Source organism: Thermobia domestica, chromosome 14 (assembly GCF_964235325.1).
Source record: "Thermobia domestica chromosome 14, izTheDome1.hap1.1, whole genome shotgun sequence".
NCBI lineage: Eukaryota > Metazoa > Arthropoda > Insecta > Zygentoma > Lepismatidae > Thermobia > Thermobia domestica.
This window is the reverse complement of record NC_137467.1, coordinates 159017258-159041651: the sequence shown is the minus strand read 5'-3', so window position 1 is coordinate 159041651 and position 24394 is coordinate 159017258.

The window sequence follows — 24394 nt, the reverse complement described above, 5'->3', positions numbered from 1 at the left end:
AGAATTTGATTCCGATTTTGCACTAAAAGGTAGGAGCCCAAAAATTGGGATTAGAGCAACTAATTAGCTCATACATAGTCCATAATTCTAGCGTTTGAATTCTTTCGATTGGACCATTTTAACCGTATGGGGAGTTCTAGCTTGATATCAAGCTGCACTCGACCATTTTGAATCCGATTTCCCGCTAAACAGTAGGAGCCCAAAAATTGGGATTAGAGCAATTAATTAGCCCATAAATCGAGCATAATTATGGCACTTGAACGTTTTCGATCGGACCATTCTAACCGTAACCATATGAGGGAATCTAGCTTGATATCAAGTTAGACTCGCGCATTTTGAATCCGATTTCACGTTAAACAGTAGGAGCCCAAAAATTGAGATTTGAGCAACTATTTAGCCCATAAATAGTTCATAATTCAGGCGTTTGAATTTTTTCGATCGGACGATTTTAACCATATGGAGGGTTCTAGCTTGATATCAAGCTGCACTCGCCCATTTTGAATCCGATTTCCCGATAAAACAGTAGGAGCCAAAAATTGGGATCAGAACAACTAATTAGCCCATAAATAGCCGATAATTCTGCCGTTTGAATTTATTCGATTGGACCATTTTAGCCGTATTGGGGATTCTAGCTTGATATCAAGTTGGACTCGCCCACTTTGAATCCGATTTCCCGCTAAACAGTAGGAGCCCAAAAATTGGGATCAGAGCAACTAATTAGCCCATAAATAACCCATAATTCTGGCGTTTGAATTTTTTCGATCGGACCATTCTAACCATATGGGGGGTTCTAGCTTGATATCAAGCTGGACTCGCCCACTTTGAATCCGATTTCCCGCTTAACAGTAGGAGCCCAAAAATTGGGATTAGAGCAACTAATTAGCCCATAAATAGCCCATAATTCTGGCGTTTGAATTTTTTCGATCGGACCATTCTAACCATATGGGGGGTTCTAGCTTGATATCAAGCTGGACTCGCCCACTTTGAATCCGATTTCCCGCTAAACAATAGGAGCCCAAAAATTGGGATTAGAGCAACTAATTAGCCCATAAATAGCCCATAATTCTGGCGTTTGAATTTTTTCGATCGGACCATTCTAACCATATGGGGGGTTCTAGCTTGATATCAAGCTGGACTCGCCCACTTTGAATCCGATTTCCCGCTAAACAGTAGGAGCCCAAAAATTGGGATTAGAGCAACTAATTAGCCCATAAATAGCCCATAATTCTGGCGTTTGAATTTTTTCGATCGGACCATTCTAACCATATGGGGGGTTCTAGCTTGATATCAAGCTGGACTCGCCCACTTTGAATCCGATTTCCCGCTAAACAGTAGGAGCCCAAAAATTGGGATTAGAGCAACTAATTAGCCCATAAATAGCCCATAATTCTGGCGTTTGAATTTTTTCGATCGGACCATTCTAACCATATGGGGGGTTCTAGCTTGATATCAAGCTGGACTCGCCCACTTTGAATCCGATTTCCCGCTAAACAGTAGGAGCCCAAAAATTGGGATTAGAGCAACTAATTAGCCCATAAATAGCCCATAATTCTGGCGTTTGAATTTTTTCGATCGGACCATTCTAACCATATGGGGGGTTCTAGCTTGATATCAAGCTGGACTCGCCCACTTTGAATCCGATTTCCCGCTAAACAGTAGGAGCCCAAAAATTGGGATTAGAGCAACTAATTAGCCCATAAATAGCCCATAATTCTGAGATATGTTCCGGTCGTTTTGGTGTTGGTGGTTGGTCCAACTTGACACGCGTAAAAATCGCCTCTGGCCACAGCCGATACCGCGAAACTATGAATGTGACACTAACATCTGCCATTTTTTACTACTTTTACATAGAAGATAAAAGCTCTGATGATCCTCTGGTTCCAATTTTGAAAAAACAACGCCTCTGGCCCGCAGCCTATCGGGGCAAAATTTGGAAGTCAACGCCTGTGGAAGTATCACCATTGATCTCAACGACAGCGAAAACTATGGATTTGACATTAATATCGGTCATTTTCCATTATTTTTACATGTCTCGTAATTCTCCAGCCTCGTGACTCCCGGCGTGCATACAATGATGGCTGAATTTGAAAACCATCGCTAATGAAAGTATCGCCATTGATCTCAGCGACCGCGAAAACTACGGATTTGACACTAATATCGGTCATTGTGGATTATTTTTACATGTCTCGAAATTCCCCCGTCTGTTGTCCCAAGACCCGCATACAATGGTGGTTGAATTTGAAAGTCATCGCTAATGGTAGTGTCACCATTGATCTCAGCGACCGTGAAAACTATGGATTTGACACTAATATCGGTCATTTTACCCCTGAGAACCCATAGTTCGAAATTAAAAAAAAAACTCTTCGTCTTGATCTGGGGCCTAGACCAAACTACCCGTGATCAAATTTTGAAAACTTTCGGTCCACTCGTCTTGTCCACAGGCCGCACACAGATACACAAATTAACTCTTTATTTTATTTATATTAGAAAGTCAGATCCACCGTTATTTCAGTTTTACGTCCCGCGATTTCACCGTTATTGTTATAGGGCGGTGCTTGAGCGATTGATTGTAGAAATCCAAACTCCGATGAGTGATAATTTCATAGACTTGTTACATTACAAGTTTGAACTTTTAGTCAGTAGAGAAGAGGGCGTGGATCATGAGTCAGAGTTGATGACAATGCGGTTTGGTGGGTCTGTGGGTCACAGTGGGTGGGTGAGAGTGCATCATAGTGGGTGGTGGGTCACAGTGGGTCACGGTGGTCAAAGATCATGATGGATGGTGGGTCAGTTGGTCGTGGCTAAAGTTGTCATTGCTGACGCCCTCTCTGAACTACAGTGTTGAAAGTTAATCAGTGAAAATCAATTGCAATTGATCAATCAATTCAAAGTAATTGCTGTGGAAATCAATTGGAATTAAATGACTGGATTCAATTGCAATTACTTTCCACTGCAATTACTTTCAATAGATTGATCAATTGCAATTGATTCTCCTTTATTAATGACCAATTGCAATTAACAAATAACCATTCCCTACTTCAATTGTTAATTGCAATTAACAATTAAATTTACAGATTAATTGTCAATTGTTAATTCAATTTAAATTTGCCCAACACTGGTTTATATATATATATATATATATATATATATATATATATATATATATATATATATATACCAAGAAACCAAGGAAGAAAGAGCTGCAGAAAAATGAAACGGCTTCACCCTGGTGAAGCCAAGAAGACAGAAGAAAGAAGCCACCCACGAAGAAAAGCAAACACACACTGGCCCTCTTCAGGACCAAACACCCAGACAAAAACAGAAGACAGAGCAACGACTACCCAAAACAACAAGCAATCAAGTCCATTCTTTACCCCTGCCAAATAATAATATCGAAAACCACGATGTACGTGTCGTTGAACCAGAGACCAGGAGCACGAGGAAGCAAACCAGAAGAAACGACACCCAATACATCCGTTGTAAAAAGTGTACCAACCAACTTACATGTGCGGGAAATAAAAATATAATTTATTAAACAAAAACTTAATATCAGGAATATCACAAGGATCAAAACGGACAGAGGCCCAACGCCACTAGTTAGAATTTTCTCTGAAAACCCCCAGCAAGTGAACCAACTACTACCAACCGGAGTGAATATACAACAGAAACACTACAAAGTAGAAACATCGTGGACGCTTCCTACGCCGATGCCATGCTATATCTGCTACTAGTACGGAAATCTGAGGTACTGGTGCAAAGTGGAGAGAGTCTACAACCGCTGTGGCAAGCAACACAAAGAAGAGTGCAACAAACCCAGGAACAACAACTTCTGTGCCACATGCATCAGCGAACCCCACCGTACTGGTGGCAGTAGTTGCCCAAGAAGACCGAAAGCGCTACAACCAAAAAGACCACCACCACTAATAACAATAGAAGACAAATCAGATCCAACTATCAGGACCACCAGTCAACACAAACACCCACATCCCACAAGCGAACTCAACAGCGAAATGAAGAAATGGATAAAAGAAGCAACTGAAATAGCCACAAACAAAATAGTAACTTGGACCATATACATACTTACAACAACCACAAGCCACCAACAACGCAGAAATCTAACTATAACAATGCAAGCAGCATCTAGAAAAATCTTCGGAAATACAGTCAATGCAATCACAACCACTTCAGGACAAATCTCCATCAGCAGCACTTACGCAGATACTGTGAAGAGAAATTAAACCACAGACAGCCCACCATTAAAGCAGAAGAAACAGTGCGGAGATAACAGTATAGAGCAGGGGTAATTAACGCAACTGTGAATGATGCAAACCGATGACGACCTGGCGAGGCCGTGGACAATGAATACAAGTTTGCATGCTTAAAAAATAACAGATGTCCCACTAACTAAACTCTCCCCATTACAGACATAACAGATTTTTATTAAAAATTAACAAATTTCATAACTTAATTTTCTACTACAGGCTTGTTTACATGGATTTTCACCACCCCTTCCCAGAGTGGGTTTGCCATGTAAATTGCTTATTGCATGCAGCATGACCGACAGAGGGTTTTTTCCTGGTTTCAAGGTTTTTTATCACTCTATCAAAACAAAATAATCTTCTCTCGCGCTTTTCTATCTTCTAACTTACCCTTCTTTCCTTCTATTTCACACATTGGCAAAAATCGCGTATAAATGTCTTTCGTAAAAGATAGAAGCCGCGGTACACACCTACATCCAACAGACGCTTTAGTGTACTAATAGCTTGTGAAGAGAGGCATGTAGACAGACGGTTGATGCCTTACTCTCTGTCAGGACATGGGCTTTCCTGAGGGGCGTCCTTATTTTTAACTTTTCTGTTTCTTTCGTCGCTGTGCGTTGTAGGAGTCCTTGAGTATGTGATCTAGGCCAGACAGTTTGCTGCACTGGATATGAGTAGTGCAGTATGCAGAGAATCCCCTGTTGTTAGTTACTGTATGTAGTCAAATTGGAGATTCTGTTACAACACAGATGTCCCTAAAGCAATTGGGTGTAGGCCATAACATAGCTTAAGCCATACTCGGGAATTAGGAATTAACCTTGTTTCTTAGAAGTTTGATCACACTCCTATAATAGAGGCTACATGGAACATTTATTGGATCATCAGAATGGAAGTATATAAGCTTCCTATGGATTCTATGTCGGATATGAGTGAAGCTCGAATAGAATTAGGAATTGGTTCCGTCATACTGGTGGAGGAACTTTTTATTTGAATGCGAATGCGTTTCGGTTCGATCCCCTGTGTATTTATTAGCACAATTAAGTGCTGTGAATGATTAGAGATTTCTCACTGCAACTGTCATGCAGACTAAATTTGGAGTCTCAGAATCAGGGTAGGCCAGACTGTGTTCTGTGAGCCAAGGTCTAGTCTTTGAAATGTAAGGAGTACGGGCCAGGATTAATTGTTTCCTGTAAACCGTATTTCCACAGGTCCCTTTTAAATTAGAGAGATATTAAATAATTAATGAAATTAGGAAAATTGGAAGTTTGCTTGAATTCTTCCTTTCTCAATTTGTTATTGGGGAAAGGCAAGCAGGAGATTTCGATGTCTATAGGGGCGGAGTAGTGTCCTGAGATTGTAGTCTTCATCCCACCTCCAAAATTAGAATATTAATTTGTAATAAAATTAATCTCCATTCAAATTCCTCGATCTATTCATTTAATATTCTTTGATATGAACCAGTACTAGACATAACGAGCAGGTATTTATTAGTGGTCATATAGATATATTATTGAGCAGAAGGTTTTTAATACGAACTTTTTGTAATTTTAATTTTTATTTTGTTTGGAGGGAAAATAATAATAGTATAAATTCTTGAGGGACGTGAAGGTTATTTCAGTAACTTCATTTCAAGTGGAGGCTGAGCCAATTATAGATATTTAATTTCTAGTTGTATAGAGTTATGTCAATAGAGACAAGAGAGATAAGAATATTTACGTACGGACATTCACATTGACAGCCAGATTTTTCTTTAATTTTTTTCCTTCCAGTCTGTTCCTACCTTCCCCTAAACCCAAATAGATCAAACTAGTTTACCTTTGATCAAGTCTTTCTTTCAGTGTAAGACATAAGATGGGTGTGTTTTGTCGCTGGGCTATAATTCTAGCCACGCCAAGACACTTACAGGATTTGTGCATTCGGTAATGTATACAAATGCCTGTATTACTTCCCGGGAACAAAAATATTACCAAAACACTTTTTGGGAAGTGTTATGTTGTAATCATTTAGAACACAGTGTAGTGTGTACAAAAGGAAGTACTGTAAGAGCAAGGATGATACATCAAGAATATGAACAGCAAGTGAGAAACAATCTAAGTTGTAGGGTGAACACAGGTATTTATACAGAGTTTTCCATTTGAATTTTATTTATTTATTTATTTAACACACACACCTATTACAGAGCCAATTGCTCCAATTACAACAGGTGAATACAAATTCAATATGCAATTGTGAAATTGCTAAGTAATCTATTAGATTAAAATAAATATAAGAAAAAAACAAAAAAGAAAAAGTCTAAAATAGCAAATTCATGCAGGCTATTTTTTTTCTTTTTTGAATGCAATAACATAATCATTACATTACATAAACAGGGTTCAAAAACAATTGAATCAATTTTATATACTGCTACAAACACATTGTAAAATCCACGATTATTCCAGATTTTATAATATCATTATGTTTCTTACAAAGTCTCACAAGTGGTGAATTTTTGTGGGAGATTGTTTTAGATTTAGGTATAACAAATGGCATTCGTACTCTTAAATATCTACTAGTGCTAAAATTTAACATTTCCAGAAAATCTTGATTAACTATAATACCATTAATAATTTTAAACAGAAAAACATTATGCATTATTTCCCTCCTTTTCACCAGAGACGTACAATTAAATTCCCTTATGATAACACTAATGAAGCATCTAATTTACTTCTAACTAATGAATTAAATAACTTAACTAACACTTCTGCGTTATTTAATTCCTTTGAATTCCTAATTATGAATCCTAAAGCTTTATAGGATTCATTAACAATTCTATCAATATGTAGATTAAATTTTAATTTTGTATCTAAAGTAACACCCAAATCCTTAATTTGTGTCGACCTTTGTAATATTTCATTGTAAATTTTATAATTATATTGAGCTGGTTCACTCTGTCGTGAAAAAGTAATAAGAGAACATTTTTTAACGTTAAATTGTAATTTATTATCAATACTCCATTCGTAACAACTGTCAAGATCATTTTGTAATTTCTTTGCGTCTTCCATATTATTTATTGCCCGAAATATTTTTAAGTCATACGCGTACAACAGACATTTGGAATATTTTATAACGCCAGGCAAATCATTAATAAACAAAAGGAAAAAGAGTGGACCCAGTTTAGACCCTTGAGGTATTCCTGAATGAATCACGTATCTATCTGAACATAGCCCATTATAAGTAACAAACTGTACACGTTCTCTTCAATAGGATTTAATTAGAGTTTATAACGCTTCTGATAAGCTCAAATTTGCTAATTTGTTAAGCAATATGTTATGATCTAATTTGTCAAATGTCTTCGCAAATTCGGTATATATTACATCAATAGAACAACTGTTTCCGTTCAAGGAGTCCAAAATGAACTGCGAAAGGTTAGTTAGATTCGTATTAGTGGATCTCCCCGGTAAGGAACCATGTTGACACTCTACTATGTATGATTTAACATGATTAAATATCTTACTGTACAATATGTGTTCAAATATTTTAGACGGCATCGATATTAATGAAATAGGCCTATAGTTTGTAATATCTTTCGGATTCCCAGATTTATCCATCGGAGTCACTTACTAATTTTCCAACATTCAGGAAAACACCCAGTAACCAAAATGAGATTATAAATATAGCAAAGAGGAGTTACCAAAACTTCTACACAACCCTTAAAGATATAAGATGGTATATTATCTGGACCACTAGATCTTGTTGATCGAGTTTTCTTTATTGTTTCCTTACATTCTTTCTCACTCACTTTTTTTATAACCAGGCAGTGAGTTATTAAAGGTATATTCGAGGTGCTACATTCGTAGAATGAAGACCTTTCATCAGACACACTATGAAAATATTGAGCGAAACCCTCAACAATATTTTTATTTGTTTTTAATAATTCACCCTTATATAACATAGTAGATGGATTTTGTAAACATCTTTTCTTATTTTTATGAAACTCCAGAAGTGATTTGTATCTCTACTAATATTATTCCCTATATTTTGAATATACAAAGAATAAGCTTTTTTAATCATCGTCTTAGATTTCCTGCGCAGGTCTAAAAACATTTCCAAGTTATACTGTGAGTGTTGTTTACGCTTCCTATAATATTCTTTATGTTTCAAAAGACTTATAATCTCAGAAGTAAACTAAACCGGGTACAAATTCTTTTTATGGCTTTTCACATTCGGTACATGTCTATCGATGTAATTAAATATTATTTCATAAAAATATTATATTGCACCATTTCAAATTATTATTTGCTCTATAAGTGTATAATTGACCCCAACTTTCTTTTTGCAAATCTTTATAAAAATTATCAAAATCTGCTTTGCTATAATTGTATTTTAACATATTATCATTCATTTTAACCCGCCTCATATTTTTAATTTGTAAATCAAGCTGTAATGGTGGATGTAATATATCAGCAAATACCATACAATTTTCGCTTGTATATACATTACATGATTCACTCATATTTATTAAAACCAGATAAAAAGTCTCATCGTCTTTGTTTTTTACATCATTTTTAGACCGAAGATCGTGTAAATGCCAAGAAATTTGAGAGGGTTTTACATATTGAATCCCCGAGTAATAAGTTATAACTTGAATCTGTTATAGTTGGAATATTAAAATCACCAACAATTAATATTCTACAGGATGTTAAAGTATCTACTATTTCATTAACCCGGGCAAAGAACGAGCTATATATCTCAATTTTGGATGTCAGCGGGAAATACACACAAATTATTAAAAGCCAAATTGTACCAATATTTGTCATAATACATACGGTTTGAACATCTTTATTATTTACATGAAACTCTGTAACAGAAAAAGACTTTTTTGTCGCTATCATTGACCCACCACCCTTCCTGAAGCTCCGATCATTCCTAAACACCAAATATCTGTTGTCAATAATTTCTGAGTCATATACAGATGGTGATCAGAAAAATGGAAACACCTGTAGTTGGCAACACGTCAGATATATGGGTTGGCAGTGGTGTCGTGGCGCCAGCAGCGCCGGACCGCTGGTGGTGGTGTGTTAGGTCGGTCTCCATACTACGTCAGGCGAAGTGGAACAGCAGTGTCCAGTGGCTGCAGCAGACGGAGGTAGAGTAAAATGGGAGACGCCTAAGATTTTCAAAAAGGGCAAATTGTTGGTGCGCGGTTATGTGGAGTGAGTGTGACGACAGTGGCTACTGTGTTAGGTGTGTCGCGTGGGACAGTGTCGAAGGTGATGACGGCCTACACAACACACGGGAAAACCACATTGGGGAAGCGGAACAGTGGGCGGAAGAAAATCATGAGTGACAGGTCACGCCGGGTATTAAAGCGCATTGTCACGCAGAACCGTCGTGCCACTGCGGAGCAAGTGACGGAGAAACTCAATCACCACCTCCCCCACCCTGTTTCGACAATCACAGTCCGCCGCAAATTACATGACATGAACTTACGGGGTCGTGTTGCACGGGCCAAACCGCTTGTCAGGGACCATAACGCTTTCGCACGCCGCAAATGGTGCCGCGAGCATGCAACTTGGACCGTTGAGGACTGGAAACGTGTGATGTGGTCGGATGAGTCATCCTTCACCCTATTCCCAACCACGGGTCGTGTTTATGTATGGAGAACGCCCAAAGAAGATTATGATCTGCAGTGTCTCCGCCCAACTGTGAAACATGGCGGCGGCTCGGTGATGCTATGGGTCGCCATATCATGGTTTACATTGGGTCCTGTGGTCACAGTTAGCGGACGAATCACTGCCAACGATTATGTCGCAATTTTAGAAGACCACTTGCATCCTATGGTCCGGATGTTGTTCCCGGACAATGACGCCATCTTCCAGGATGATAATGCACCTATTCACACAGCTGGCGTTGTTGCAGCGTGGTCATCGGGATGAAGTTCAACACCTCCCCTGGCCCGCCCAATCCCCAGATCTCAACATAATTGAACATCTATGGTCCGTCTTGGAAACACGACTCCGGCGACGATTTCCACCTCCATCCTCTCTCACAGAACTGGCAGATGCCCTGCACGAGGAATGGTATAAAATTCCACTTGCTACCATTCACAACCTCTATGCCTCCATCCCACGTCGCATCAAGGCTGTTCTGAAGGCGAAAGGTGGCCCGACATCATATTAATCTGGTAAGTTGTAATTTCGTTCAGGTGTTTCCAATTTTCTGATCACCATCTGTACATTTTCAGATAATTAGGTTCCCGTTAGCATGATTATACTGTAATTTGAGGAAAGAATACTCGTATATATTTCGTCTATCTTGGTATTCATACCTCTTACATTCTGAAAATAAACTGAAATTGTTATTACCCATTGACTATATACCATTTTAAGCTAAGTTTGTAACTTCATCAATAGATTTTAACGTATACACATATGTATCATTTTCTTTCTTCCTCAGTTTTACATTTCCTGCCCAATCAACCCAAACAAATGCAAAGTTTTCTTTTTCTTTTTTAATTTTCCAAGTTTCGGAAAATACAATTCTTCTATTTAACGAAAGACTCTGGATTAATATACACGGGTCCACCAACGGTATAACCTAAATCCTTACAGTTTAAGTTACGCTTAACTTTACGTTTCTGTATAACCATGTCTCTATCCACTCTCCTTATAAATTTCACAACAATTCCAGGAATAGGTTGATTTGTTTTCAGTCTATGACATGTATCTATCATACTATTATTAATTTCCATCCCAAGCACACGCCCCACTGATTCAACAATCTTAAATGTGTTTTCATTCGGCTGCTCTGGAATACCATGAATATCCGAGAGTTTCTTCTACTGTACTGGTCCAGATCGTCCAATTGTGTATTTTATTTATCAATTTGCTTTTGCAAACGCAAGTTCTCATTACGAAGGTCGTGAATTGTTTCCATACATTTTTTTTAGAAATTCATTCTGATTTTTTAGGAGTTCGGAATTTTCATCAAGTTTTTCATGGGCTAAATCCAACAATTTACCTAACTGATTTTCTACATTTCTATTTGACATTTTAAGCGTGTTTACTTCTTCCCTAATAGATAAGAGTAACTCGTAAATTTCTTTTGAAGATGGACAGTTATTGATATCTTGGGTTGAATCACCACTCATACTTTTACGCCTTACCTTACTACAGCCCTCACACCTCCACCCTTTATCGGAAGTTCCTAAAAACTTAAAATCCTCTTCATTAAGATCCACACAAGAACCATGAAAGATTTTCCTACAGTCAATACACTGGATTTTTTAAAATAATTTCCAACCTGGCAATTGCCTTTAAATACCTTTCACAAAGAGTCATGATTTCTTATGTAAACTTAAACGGAGTGAAGGCAAATATTTAGCGCTTTAATAATGACACATTTGTGATAGAAAACAAGTGATATCACATCAAAAATTTTTAAAGAATCACCCTTTCATTATTTTCTAGTTAAGCTTTAGGGTCTTTATTTAGTCAAAATCTCCATAATAGCTTATTTATCATTAATATTCACAAAGTATAATATATATGTAAACGCATAAAGAGTTATGAATCATGCCCACTCATTATTTCTCTACTTTCAACAGATAATAAACTAAAATGGTACACATTAAGGAATAATAAATAAAATTCAACTACTTTCATGTGCTATCAAGTCATCATAAAAACTGGTTTAATCTCCAATATTATGAGAAAAACAGCACCGCCGTTGAAGAAAAGTAAACCAAAACCTTCGCATAGCATAATGAAATCCAAAGCCGAGTCGAATTTCTGCTCCATTCCCATAATTTTCCTCACGTTTTACACACTCTCCTATTTAATTATAATTAATTTAACACTAATTTTTGGTGTGAGAATTTCCGAATCAGAGAAGGAGTTGATTCGGCCAAACTTCCTGGTACCGGCAGTTTTAAGTACCAGGGAAAATTACAAGAGTTTACATTTTACAGACAAGAGTTTAAGATGTAGGAGTAATTACAGCTTCATTTCTATTTGCCGAACGCATGGTAAGTATTTGGGTATCAGATTAGTCCCCCGGGTCACCATTTTAGAATCACCACTTTATATAAACAATAAATCACGTTCATACTAAATCAGTCATGAACGCATTACAAAACACGTATACATTTTTTTATAAATAGAACAGAGACACTAATAATAATATTACAAATAGATAGCATTACTCACATTTTATCTGCAAGGAAAAAACTGTATCGCTCAGATCCCGAATACAAAGGTTAATGATTTTACACCACCCCTGCGAGTAAGCAAGGATTAGAAATAGTTTTGTAGGCTTTCTGCATTTATGACAATATTAGCCCCTTACGTATGAGAAATGACGTCCCTCCGCGACCACACTGCAGGTGGTATTGCAGAGCGAGAAAGGAATCAGAGTTTAGTTGAGTTGATTTTGACTTTAACGTCCCTTTCAGGAGAGAGGCTATACAAGACGTGGACCTACTGATTAACGCGGAATCCAAACAGCTTGAGCTCCATCCGGGAATCGAACCTGGAACTTCCACGCCAAAGGCGCATAAGCTAATGGCTTAGCCACGAAAAAGCTCAAGAAAGGAATCAGAAAGTAAGGAGATACTTAGAACCATTATTTTAGGTTCGATCCTAGTGTGAATGAGGAAGAAACAGGAAAACTTGACTCAGGATGACTGACCTGAGTTTTAAAATGTTTCAAGCGAATTCACCTTCCGGGAATTGAACCAGGGACCGAAGACGAGATTGTTAGCGCTTACGGTAAGCGTGCAAACACCTACGAATTAATATAAAGTGAATTAAAATACGTTAATTTTAAAGGTGGAACCAATCAATAACTCACCTTAAATCCTATTTTATTCATCAAGTTTTTCATATTTCCATAAGTGCTGGAATATATTTCATATATTAATAAAATGTTAACTTCTATCGTGAGAGATGTTGTGCCATCGCATTTTTATGTGCATTTTTCAGTAAACCTTTAATAAACATAAGACTGTAGAATTGACGTAGTGTTTTAAGTGGTATTTCCTCTTGGTTTTGGAACATAAGCAATTTATTCAAGTAAACCACTGCATTAATACAATAAACTAAAATATAGATATATCATGGGAGAGTCATGTCCTGCCATCTTACCTAAGATAAGCCTGAAATGAAGTTAATGGTGTGAATATATATTTCTGTTTTGGATACTGACCAAATAAAACTGTTCTTTGCAGGTCATAGAGATTAACTTAGACTGAGAAATTTATCTTGAAAGAGATTAATCCTTTTTTCTCTTTCTTGTATTTGTTTCGCAATGCAACATCGAAATAAGGACATAAGTCAAATAATTTAAGAGTGCCATACTTTGCGTTACGTATACCAAATCTTTTTCTGCGTCTTTACATTATGGGCAAAGGCTTAGAATGCCTATGTATGCCCCTCCAAAAAGTCTATGTACGAAAGAACTAGTACGAACAAAGAAGAGGACAGTTTTCTGGTACTAGTCACCTAAAACATAAAATAAAAATGCGTTTGTTTTGATGATCTGTTATAATACACTAACATGGTAACAGGAATATCCACATTACGTATACATTCTAACGAAGTCTATTACACACAACGAGAAATTTCTTCAGTACACTTTAAGATTGTTAACACATTTTGCAAACATTTTGCAAAGTCCAACATGCTGCCATCTACTGTGCACAGCAAACATTGATGGAAACCTGAGACGATAATTCTTCCACCTTTGCTAGTAACATAGGTAAGTTTCTTTTAGATTATCATGTCTTTTTCATGTTAATTATATGGTGGTTCTGCCTTCTGTAATTATCGAAAGCTTGTAAATAAATCAATCTCTCTCACCAAACTGCATCTTTTTCAACAAGTAGTAATATATTGTTTTCAACCTTAATCCATCTGAATGCTAAGGAATGGATTATTTTTGCAAACACCAAGTGCTTGCATTAAAATTATTTTTTCTCGAAGAACTCGCAACAGTGGTTTGAAAGAAGGTCCTTGATAGTGAATAACAAGGATTTCATTATTTGTTCGACGAATAACGCATTTCTCAAAATCATTCAATGAGATTTTTGTTTTTCGTTGTACTCGCTTCTTATTTGGAGTAAGAAAGCTCTTTCCCATAATTCTGTTTATTTCTCGCTCAATCGTAACACGTTTTAGAGTACTTACTGAAACAACGGTAGCATCAGATACTCCCCTCTACACTTCTTTTACCTTAATTGGATTTCAATTGTCAGTATCTATCATCAGTGGCGTAGATAGCATTTCGACAAGGGGGGGGATATGTCAGGAAACTGAGGAAGGGTACACACACACACACAGTAGAGAGGGGTCACTTGGCGCTGTTTTTTTTCCTACTGCGCATGCGCAAACCCTCGACGCTGATTGGCTGGCGCAGGTCACGTGACCCCGCCACGCCCCTTGACGCTGATTGGCTGGCCATGCCCCCTTGACGCTGATTGGTCGGTGGAGGCCACGCCCCCGGCCACGCCCCTTGACGCTGATTGGCCGGCCACGCCCCCTTGACGCTGATTGGTCGGTGCAGGCCACGCCCCCACCACGCCCCTTGACGCTGATTGGTCGATGCAGGCCACGCCCCCCGGCCACGCTCTTTTACGACCTCCTATCTACTGCGCTGACTGGCTGGCGCCGGACCCCCGCCGATTGGCCGGCACCGGACCACGCCTGGTGGCGGACCCCGCCCAGTTCACACCGATTGGCCGGCCACGCGCACGGTCTTTTAGGAGTACCGCGCTGATTGGTCGGCGCCGTCCCCCCACCCACTGGACTCACGTACCGCGCACATGCCACATTGCTGTGTAGAATACGAACACATAACATAGCACATACAACATAGCAGGAGTGTATCCGTTCCCATTTATGAGCACTTTTATGAGCATATGCGCAGAAACATAAAATAGGACATAACACCCCCGTTCTCTTTTACGAGCACTTTATAGCAACATAATAGAGCAGAGAAGAAAAAAATAACACGCATGCGCAGAAACATTTACATTTCCGATTCGACCATGCTGGTAAAGAATACCACACTTATTTCTACCTGGGTCTTATAGTTTATGTGGGATACGCCCTTTGTATGACACTTAAAAACCCAATCACTCGTAAACGGAGCCGCATATCGAGGTCGTGTCTCCACATTTAGTAATTGGTCATCAACTACTACAAGTTCCAAAATAATGACCATCGAAGTCAAAGGTCAACATACTTAAAACCTAATCACTCGAAAACGGAGCCACATATTGAGATGGTGTTTCCAAATCTAGTAATAGGCCATCAGGTACTACAAGATCCAAAACATTGACCATCGAGGTCAAAGGTCAACATACTTAAAACCTAATAACACGACAACTGAGCCATATATTGAGGTGCTGTTTCCAAATCTAGTAATTGGTCATCAGGTACTACAAGATCCAAAACATTGACCATCGAGGTCAAAGGTCAACCTACTTAAAACCTAATCACTCGAAAACGGATCCATATATTGAGATGGTGTTTCCACATTTAGTAATTGGACATCAGGTACTACAAGATCCAAAACATTGACCATCGGGGTCAAAGGTCAACATACTTAAAACCTAATCACTCGAAAACGGAGCCACATATTGAGATGCTGTTTCCAAATCTAGTAATTGGTCATCAGGTACTACAAGATCCAAAATATTGACCATCGAGGTCAAAGGTCAACATACTTAAAACCTAATAACTCGAAAACGGAGCCACACATTGAGATGATGTTTCCAAATCTAGTAACTGGTCATCAACTACTACAAGTTCCATAATAATGACCATCGAGGTCAAAGGTCAACATACTTAAAACCTAATAACTCGAAAACGGAGCCAAATATTGAGGTGGTGTTTCCAAATCTAGTAATAGACCATCAGGTACTACAAGTTCCAAAATAATGACCATCGAGGTCAAAGGTCAACATACTTAAAACCTAATAACACGAAAACTGAGCCACATATTGAGATGGTGTTTCCAAGTCTGGTAATTGGTCATCAGGTACTACAAGATCCAAAACATTGACCATCGAGGTCAAAGGTCAACATACTTAAAACCTAATAACTCGAAAATGGATCCATATATTGAGATGGTGTTTCCACATTTAGTAATTGGTCATCAGGTACTACAAGATCCAAAACATTGACCATCGGGGTCAAAGGTCAACATACTTAAAACCTAATAACACGAAAACTGAGCCACATATTGAGATGGTGTTTCCAAGTCTGGTAATTAGTCATCAGGTACTACAGGTTCCAAAACATTGACCATCGAGGTCAAAGGTCAACATACTTAGCAGAGATATGCCATTTTAGGTAGCTGAGAATTTAAGGAAACCGAGGGGACCTACTCAATTTTCTATCAACGAGAAATGCAATTTCATCTACCTCAGAATTTATGTGCCTTTTTGGGTATATTTTGAACTTTGTCAAAATTTTCGGTGGTGGATTTTAAGTGTTCCTCATAACCTCACCCAAGATAGATTATTTTTTGAAATTTACGTTGTGTTGAATACGATCGTAAAAACCCGGTGCCACAGCGTCCAGAAATAAGCCGAATATAGATTTTTTTAAACATAAGCATTTTTTAACTTTGTCAAAATTTTCGGTGGTGGATCTGCAAAGTAAAATTCCGTTTTTTTTCTATTTACAGGTTTAGAAAGAATACGTTATTGGGAAAAACATTAATTGGTGTTCTATAGTTGGAACAGTCCCAATTACTTTTTTCTTGCAAATACCTGATTTTTCCGAGAAGAATTTTGCAAAAAAAAAATATTGCTTTACAGTGAATAATCGTTGAACGTTAAGAATAATAGGCTATTAGAAAAAAACACTAATTGGTGTTCTATAGTTGGAACAGTCCCAATTACTTTTTTCTTGCAAATACCTGATTTTTTCGAGAAGAATTTTGCAAAAAAAATATAGCGTTACAGTGAATAATCGTTGAACGTTAAGAATAATAGGTTATTAGAAAAAACACTAATTGGTGTTCTATAGTTGGAAGACAACAATATTCTAAAAGTTAGATAAACAGCAAAAAAAAAATGGAGCGATTTAATATAATATCTGAATCTCAGCAATATTATAGACAGTTTAAAGATAATGGGAATTTACTGACAATTGAATTAACTCCTCCCCCCGAGGGAGAAAACCCCCTTGAATGGGTAGAAAATGGTATTAATGATTTGGTACGGTATGTAATGAGAGGTGTGCTCCCTCATCATCGTGTAGGGTTGACTTTTATAAACCAAAATCACCCAGATAAACCATTCTATTTGTCGTTTCGAACTGCTAATAATATGACTGCTGAAAATGTGTGGGGTGCGTTAGAAAAAGTAATTCAATCAAATACTTCATTCTTATATCAAGATCGCTTTATTCTCTATTTTCACCACGTCGAATTACCTATCGGTATGGGACGGGTGAAACAGAATTTTTCTGACATAAACGAGTACATAAAACATAACAGGGGTATTTTAGTCATTAAAAACCCTGAATACTATTGTTTGGGTCAAGCTCTGGTGGTGGCTATAGGGCTTATTGAACATAAAAATGATAAAAAAGAAAGAGATAGATATTGCCATCAATACGCAAAACACATGTTTCAAAAGGTATCCGAGTTAAGTGAAAAGGCTGGTGTTAGCCTAGAGAATGGCGGGGGGATACCGGAATTAAAAAAATTTCAGGCATATTTAGCGGACTATAAAATCACCGTGTATGATGGGTTATCGGGGGAAAAAATATTTTTCGAGGGTCACGGTCATGGCAAACAGATTAATCTGTTATATATTAACAACCATTATAACGTGATCACTAGCCTAACAGCAGCCTTTTCATGTGTTTACTACTGCGAAGAATTTCACAAAAAATTTCAAACCAAAGACAGGCACGTAGGGAAGTGTAAAGCTTTATGCAATAAATGCCAGAACAGACCACCATGCACAATTACGGAGCGTGTAGTATACTGCCGGGAATGCAATAGATGTTTTTATGGGCCTCAGTGCCTCAAAAACCATAAGGCTTCATTGTGCGCTATTCTGAAGGTGTGTCCTCAATGTCGTAAAGCCTACGTCGTGAAAAAAGGGCGGAATCCGCATGTCTGTGGGGAGGTATTCTGCACGGGGTGTAATAATATGATGCCGTCAGGCCATTTATGTTATATACAACCATGCCGAATGCGTACCCCACAGAAATGGCTATTAGTGTTTTACGATATTGAGTGCCGCCAAGATAAAGAAGTAGCCGGAGGTATTTTTGAGCATGAGCCCAACTTGTTAGTCAGCCAACAGGTGTGCTACCGTTGTAAAAAAAGTGAGACTGAACGGTGTGGTGTATGCGGCGATAGAACACATGTATTTTACGGGGACAAATGCATCGGTGAATGTTTAGACTATTTAGCACAAAGGCGTTCTGAAATAAATAAAATAGTCGTCGTGGCCCATAACGCAAAGGGCTACGACGCCCATTTTATTTTACGCGCAATGATGCTTCATAAACAGTGGACACCGCGAATAATTATGCGGGGGTGCAAAATTTTATCGATGGAGTATTTATACTTAAAATTTATCGATAGTCTAAATTTCTTGCCCATGCCTTTGGCCAAATTAGGCGACGCGTTCGATCTGCCCGTCTCGAAGGGTCATTTCCCTCATTTGTTCAATGCAAAAGCTAATCAGGAGTATAGGGGTGCTTTACCGGGTATCGAGTATTACGATGTGGGAGGTTTGAAAAAGAAACAGAAAGAGAAGTTTTTGCGTTGGTACAATGAGGAAAAGGAAACACTTGGAAAGACGGGTTTCATTTTAAAAGAACAACTTATAAAATACTGTATGAACGATGTGGACGTGCTGCGCAATGCTTGTGTAAAATTCATGAACGAGTTTGAGGCTATATCGGGCGTCAACCCGTTCCTCGAGACTATAAGCATTGCCAGCGCGTGCAACTTAATGTATCGAAAAAAGTTCCTGCACCCAGACACCATTGGTATTATCCCACATAGTGGCTACAGGTGGCGTGGTAATCAATCTGTCGGCGCCGTTCAGTGGCTCGTGTACGAGGCCGACAGATTGAAAACACGAATCCAGCATTCTGGTAACGGGCGAGAGGTTGTGGTGAGAGGAGGTTATAAAGTGGATGGATATGCACACTATAATGGTGAAGAACACGTTTGGGAGTACCAAGGGTGTCTATTTCACGGGTGCCGGGAGTGTTACCCCACAGGCCGTGACAACCCCATATATAATGACGCGTACACTACTTTCAATATGCGTTATGAAAGTAGTGTAAACAAAATTAATCGTTTAAAAGAGCTGGGGTATATAGTCCATGAAATATGGGAATGCCGGTGGAGCGAGTTTTTAAAAGAACACCCACCGGTGAGTATATTTGTAAAAAACCACATCATGACTAAAAAGGCCCCAATTCACCCGCGGGATGCCCTGTATGGCGGTAGAGTCGACAACGTGAAACTCTACAGAAAGGCGAAAGAGGGAGAACGTATCATGTATACAGATATAATCTCCCTCTATCCTTACTGTTGTAAGGTGAAAAAATATCCTGTGGGTCATCCGAAAGTTTATGTGGGCGATGACGAGTGTCCCGATATTTCAGCGTTTGAGGGAATAATAAAATGTTCGGTTTTACCCCCGACCAATCTCTACCACCCGGTGCTGCCCTATCGGAGTGGTGGAAAATTATTGTTCCCCTTATGCCGAACGTGCGCGGACACTCTGAATGGAGAAGAAGAATGCACGCATTCAGAAGGGGAAAGAGCTTTGACTGGAGTGTGGGTTGTAGACGAAGTGCGGGTAGCTGTCGAGAAAGGATATAGAGTGCTAGAAAAACACGAGGTATGGAGCTATGAGGTTGTAATGTATGACACTGAAAAGAAAGAGGGCGGTCTTTTCACGGAATACATTAACCTGTTTATGAAGATCAAGACTGAGTGTAACGGTTGGCCTGCAGGATGCGTCACCGAACAACAAAAAGACCAGTTCATACAGGAGTATTATGAGAAAGAGGGTATCCGATTAGACCGGGAAAAGATTATGCGCAACAAACCTAAGAAACGAATTTCAAAGCTAGGAGTAAACAGCCTGTGGGGTAAGTTCGCACAAAGAGAAAACATGGAGCAAATCGCTATCATTAAAACTCCCGAGGAGTATTTCGATAAATTAACAAATCCAAATATTGAGGTTAATTCGTGTATTCCAATCGGCGACAAATTCCGTGTGCTCAACTGGAGTGTTAATGAGAGCGTTATTGCTCCTGCTAAAAACATTAACGTGATAATCGCCGCATACACCACGACACACGCGCGCCTCGAGTTATTTCGTTATTTGGATTTACTTGGCGAGCGTGTGTTATATTATGATACCGATAGTATTATTTACACTCAATCGCCTGGTGAACCACCGTTAAAAGTAGGAGTGCATTTAGGGGAATGGAAGAATGAGTTGGTGGAATATGGTCCGGATGCATATATCGAAGAATTTTGTGCTGGTGGTCCCAAATGTTACGGCTATTCTGTTGTTAACACTCTTAATGGTAAAACAAAGACAGTATGTAAAATCAAGGGAATCATACTGAATAATAAAACATTAAAATATGTTAACTTTGAACAGATGAAAGATATGATTTTAAATAATTCACCTTCTATTAGCGTTCCTCTCGGTCGACAAATTGTACGTACTAAAGATTATAAATTGATTACTAAGCCGGAGGCGCATAAAATCTATCAGGTTACTGCTAGTAAAAGGAAACGAATAGAAAATTTTGATACACTTCCCTACGGTTATAAAAGAAATCGGATAGGGTAAATACAGTATTAGTAGAAACGATAGTTTTTAATTAAGTAGAGAGTAAAAAAATGGATAATCAAATTTTAAATCGTTATTATTATTATTTCGATGAAATCGAGGTATGTGTTGGTCTAGCATACGATGGTGAGGGAGAATTTTCTGTTATTATCATTTTACATAATTACTATGATCGTATTCGTCTTTCACCTGATGAGTGGTATACTTTTCTATCATATTATTCATATATTGAAAACTACTTTAATGCTGATACAAATTCTTCATTGCCTACACAATTTTTCATTAGTGAAAATTATAAAATATCATTGTCAGATACTCTTAACGGTATTCGTCAGTGTTTTATTCAATCGTCAGATGACGATAGTAATGGTCAGGTAAATTTCAGTGTTTGTACATGGCGAAAACTCCAGCTTCATTTGCCGTGCATTCAGCGGACCATAATTACTTGTTCTCAATTATGTAAAGGTGTAAACATGCCTGAAAAGTAATAATAATAATAATATGTTATTATATTCATAATTATTTTGTGGTGTAACAAAATATGGAGTTTCAACACCCATTTACTTGTATTATAGCTGGCCCCACTGGGTGTGGTAAATCATATTTTGTAAAAGAGTTTTTAAAACATTATGCCGAAAAATGGAAAAATATAGTATGGTGTTATGGTGAGTGGCAACCTCTGTATGAAACTCTATCCTCAGGTTGTACATTTAAAGAAGGGCTCCCCAAAATAGATGATTTTCCAGCACAAGCTGGCCCCCATCTGGTAATTATTGACGATTTAATGCGAGAATGTAATACACGAATTGTTGACTTTTTTACTAAAGGTAGCCACCACCGAGATTTAAGTGTTATTTTTATAACACAAAATATGTTTCATCAAGCTAAAGGTATGCGAGACATATCATTAAATTGCCATTATATAATATGTTTTAAAAACCCCAGAGACCAGGCTCAAATTAATTATCTAGCACGCCAATTATATCCTGGTAACACAAAATTTGTACAGGAAGCCTATCAGGACGCAACACAAGATCCTCATAGTTATTTGGTTTTTGATTTAAAACAGGGCACTCCCGACGAACATCGTGTTCGAACAAAAATTTTCCCCTCAGATTCTTACAATTATGTTTATGTACCGGTAAAAAAATAATCTCAATAACTGATATATTTTAATACTCAATTTTAATATAATAGCTACAAAAAGAAAAAAATGATTAGCAAAGAGAGTGCACATTTACTAAAACTTTTAGCAAAGGCAAAACCCAAAGTACGCCAAGCAATTTTACAAAATGCTGATCCCGAATTAATTCGTTCTATTTGTGAATGTTCCTATAACGTATTACAAGGAAATGTTCCGTTAAATAAAAAAGAGAAAAATAGATTAAAAAGATATAGAAAGGAATTGAGGTATTTAGCGAAAAAAGGTCCATCATTAAAACAAAAGAAAAAACGAATAATTGTACAAAAAGGTGGGTTTCTTACTGCTTTGCTTGCACCTATTATTGGAGGTATACTATCTACTTTAATTAAATAATTATGCAGCATGCACAAAAGCTTGTTTTAATTGCACCAGAAAAATTGCACCAATATCAAACTATATCTAATTTAGATGATGAGATGAAAAATATTTTAAATAATAAAAATATGAGTGTTGAAGAAAAATGGATACGCTATAAAGAGGTGTTACAAAAATATTTACACATTGTGCAAAAACCTACCGCAACAACATCAACTAGTGTTGGTACTAAGAAGGAGGAGGAGGAGGATGAGGACGATGAAATGCTATCTACTCTTCCCGAAAATTGTCTGCGTAAAGCAAGACCTTTATTACGTAGATTAAAACAAAATTCCAACATTCATTGGGATGACAGTGGTAATGTTAATATTTATAATAAATTAATTCCTGGAGCTAATATAGTAGATCTAATAGCAGATTTTGTCAGGTATCGCAAGAAAAATATTCCCCCTACAGGTTGGGAACCCTTTGCTGTACTGTTAGCAAAATCCAATATACCTTTAGAGTATATAGGCAACCCACAACGTATAGAATATATTCGTAAGCTGACATCATCTGCCGCTGCCGCTGCTGATCCAAAACAGGAAGAAGAAGAGGAGGAGGAGGAGGAGCCACCACGTAAACGTAAAGTTGTCAACAGATGGTGTGATTATAAAATATGAAGAAGCTGGCCGCTATTTATTATAACCCTTCACACCCTGCCTCGTTTTCAACTGCTACGTCATTATGGAGAGCTGTGAAGAAATCTATTCCTTTACACAAAGTGCAACAGTGGGTAAAAGAACAGTCGACTTATACTCTGCATAAGCCAGTACGTAAAAAGTTTCCACGTAATCCAATTTAGTGTTCAATATCGACGATCAGTGGCAAGCTGATTTAAACGATATGCACAGTCTGCAGAAGTATAATGATGGTAATAGGTATATTTTAACAGTGATTGATTTGTTTAGTCGTTATGCCTGGGCTCTGCCTGTACGTACAAAAACTGGTGAAAACATTATAAAAGCATTTAAGCAAATATTTGCATCTACACGTCGTAGACCATTACGTCTACAAACAGATAAAGGTACAGAGTTTGTTAATAGACCATTTCAGTTATACTTAAAAAAGCAAAATATTAAATTCTTCACAACACAGAACGCCGATATTAAAGCAAGTGTGGTGGAACGTTTTAATCGAACTCTTAAAGAACGAATGTGGAAATATTTTACAGCCAAGAAGACTTACCATTACATAGATGTGCTATCGAAACTTGTTCAGGCATATAATTCTAGACCGCATAGAGCTCATCAATTACCACCCGCCAGTGTGAACCAGGACACTTTTCAACAAGTTTGGAATAAATTAATAAAACCAATGCCACATACTAACATTGCAAAATATAAAAAAGGTGATACTGTGCGCATTACTAAAGCAAAACGGCATTTTGAAAAAGGGTACAAAGAAAAGTGGACTGTAGAAATATTTAAAATAAAACATGTGATACATAAGGAAAAGAAAGTGGTTTATGTGTTGGAGGACTTAAATGGTGAAGTAATTGATGGTACATTTTACGAGGAGGAATTACAAGGAGTGCCTCTGCCTAAAGTTTATGAAATAGACGAAATTTTAGAAGTTAAAGGTAAACGTGTACTTGTTCGTTGGCGGGGATATCCCCCTTCCTTTAATTCATGGATTCCTGTGTCACATTTAAAAAACATTTAGCCGCAATACAATATTATAAACGACTGTTATATTGTGTATATAGGAAAAAATAATAATAATAATGAATGATCCATACTT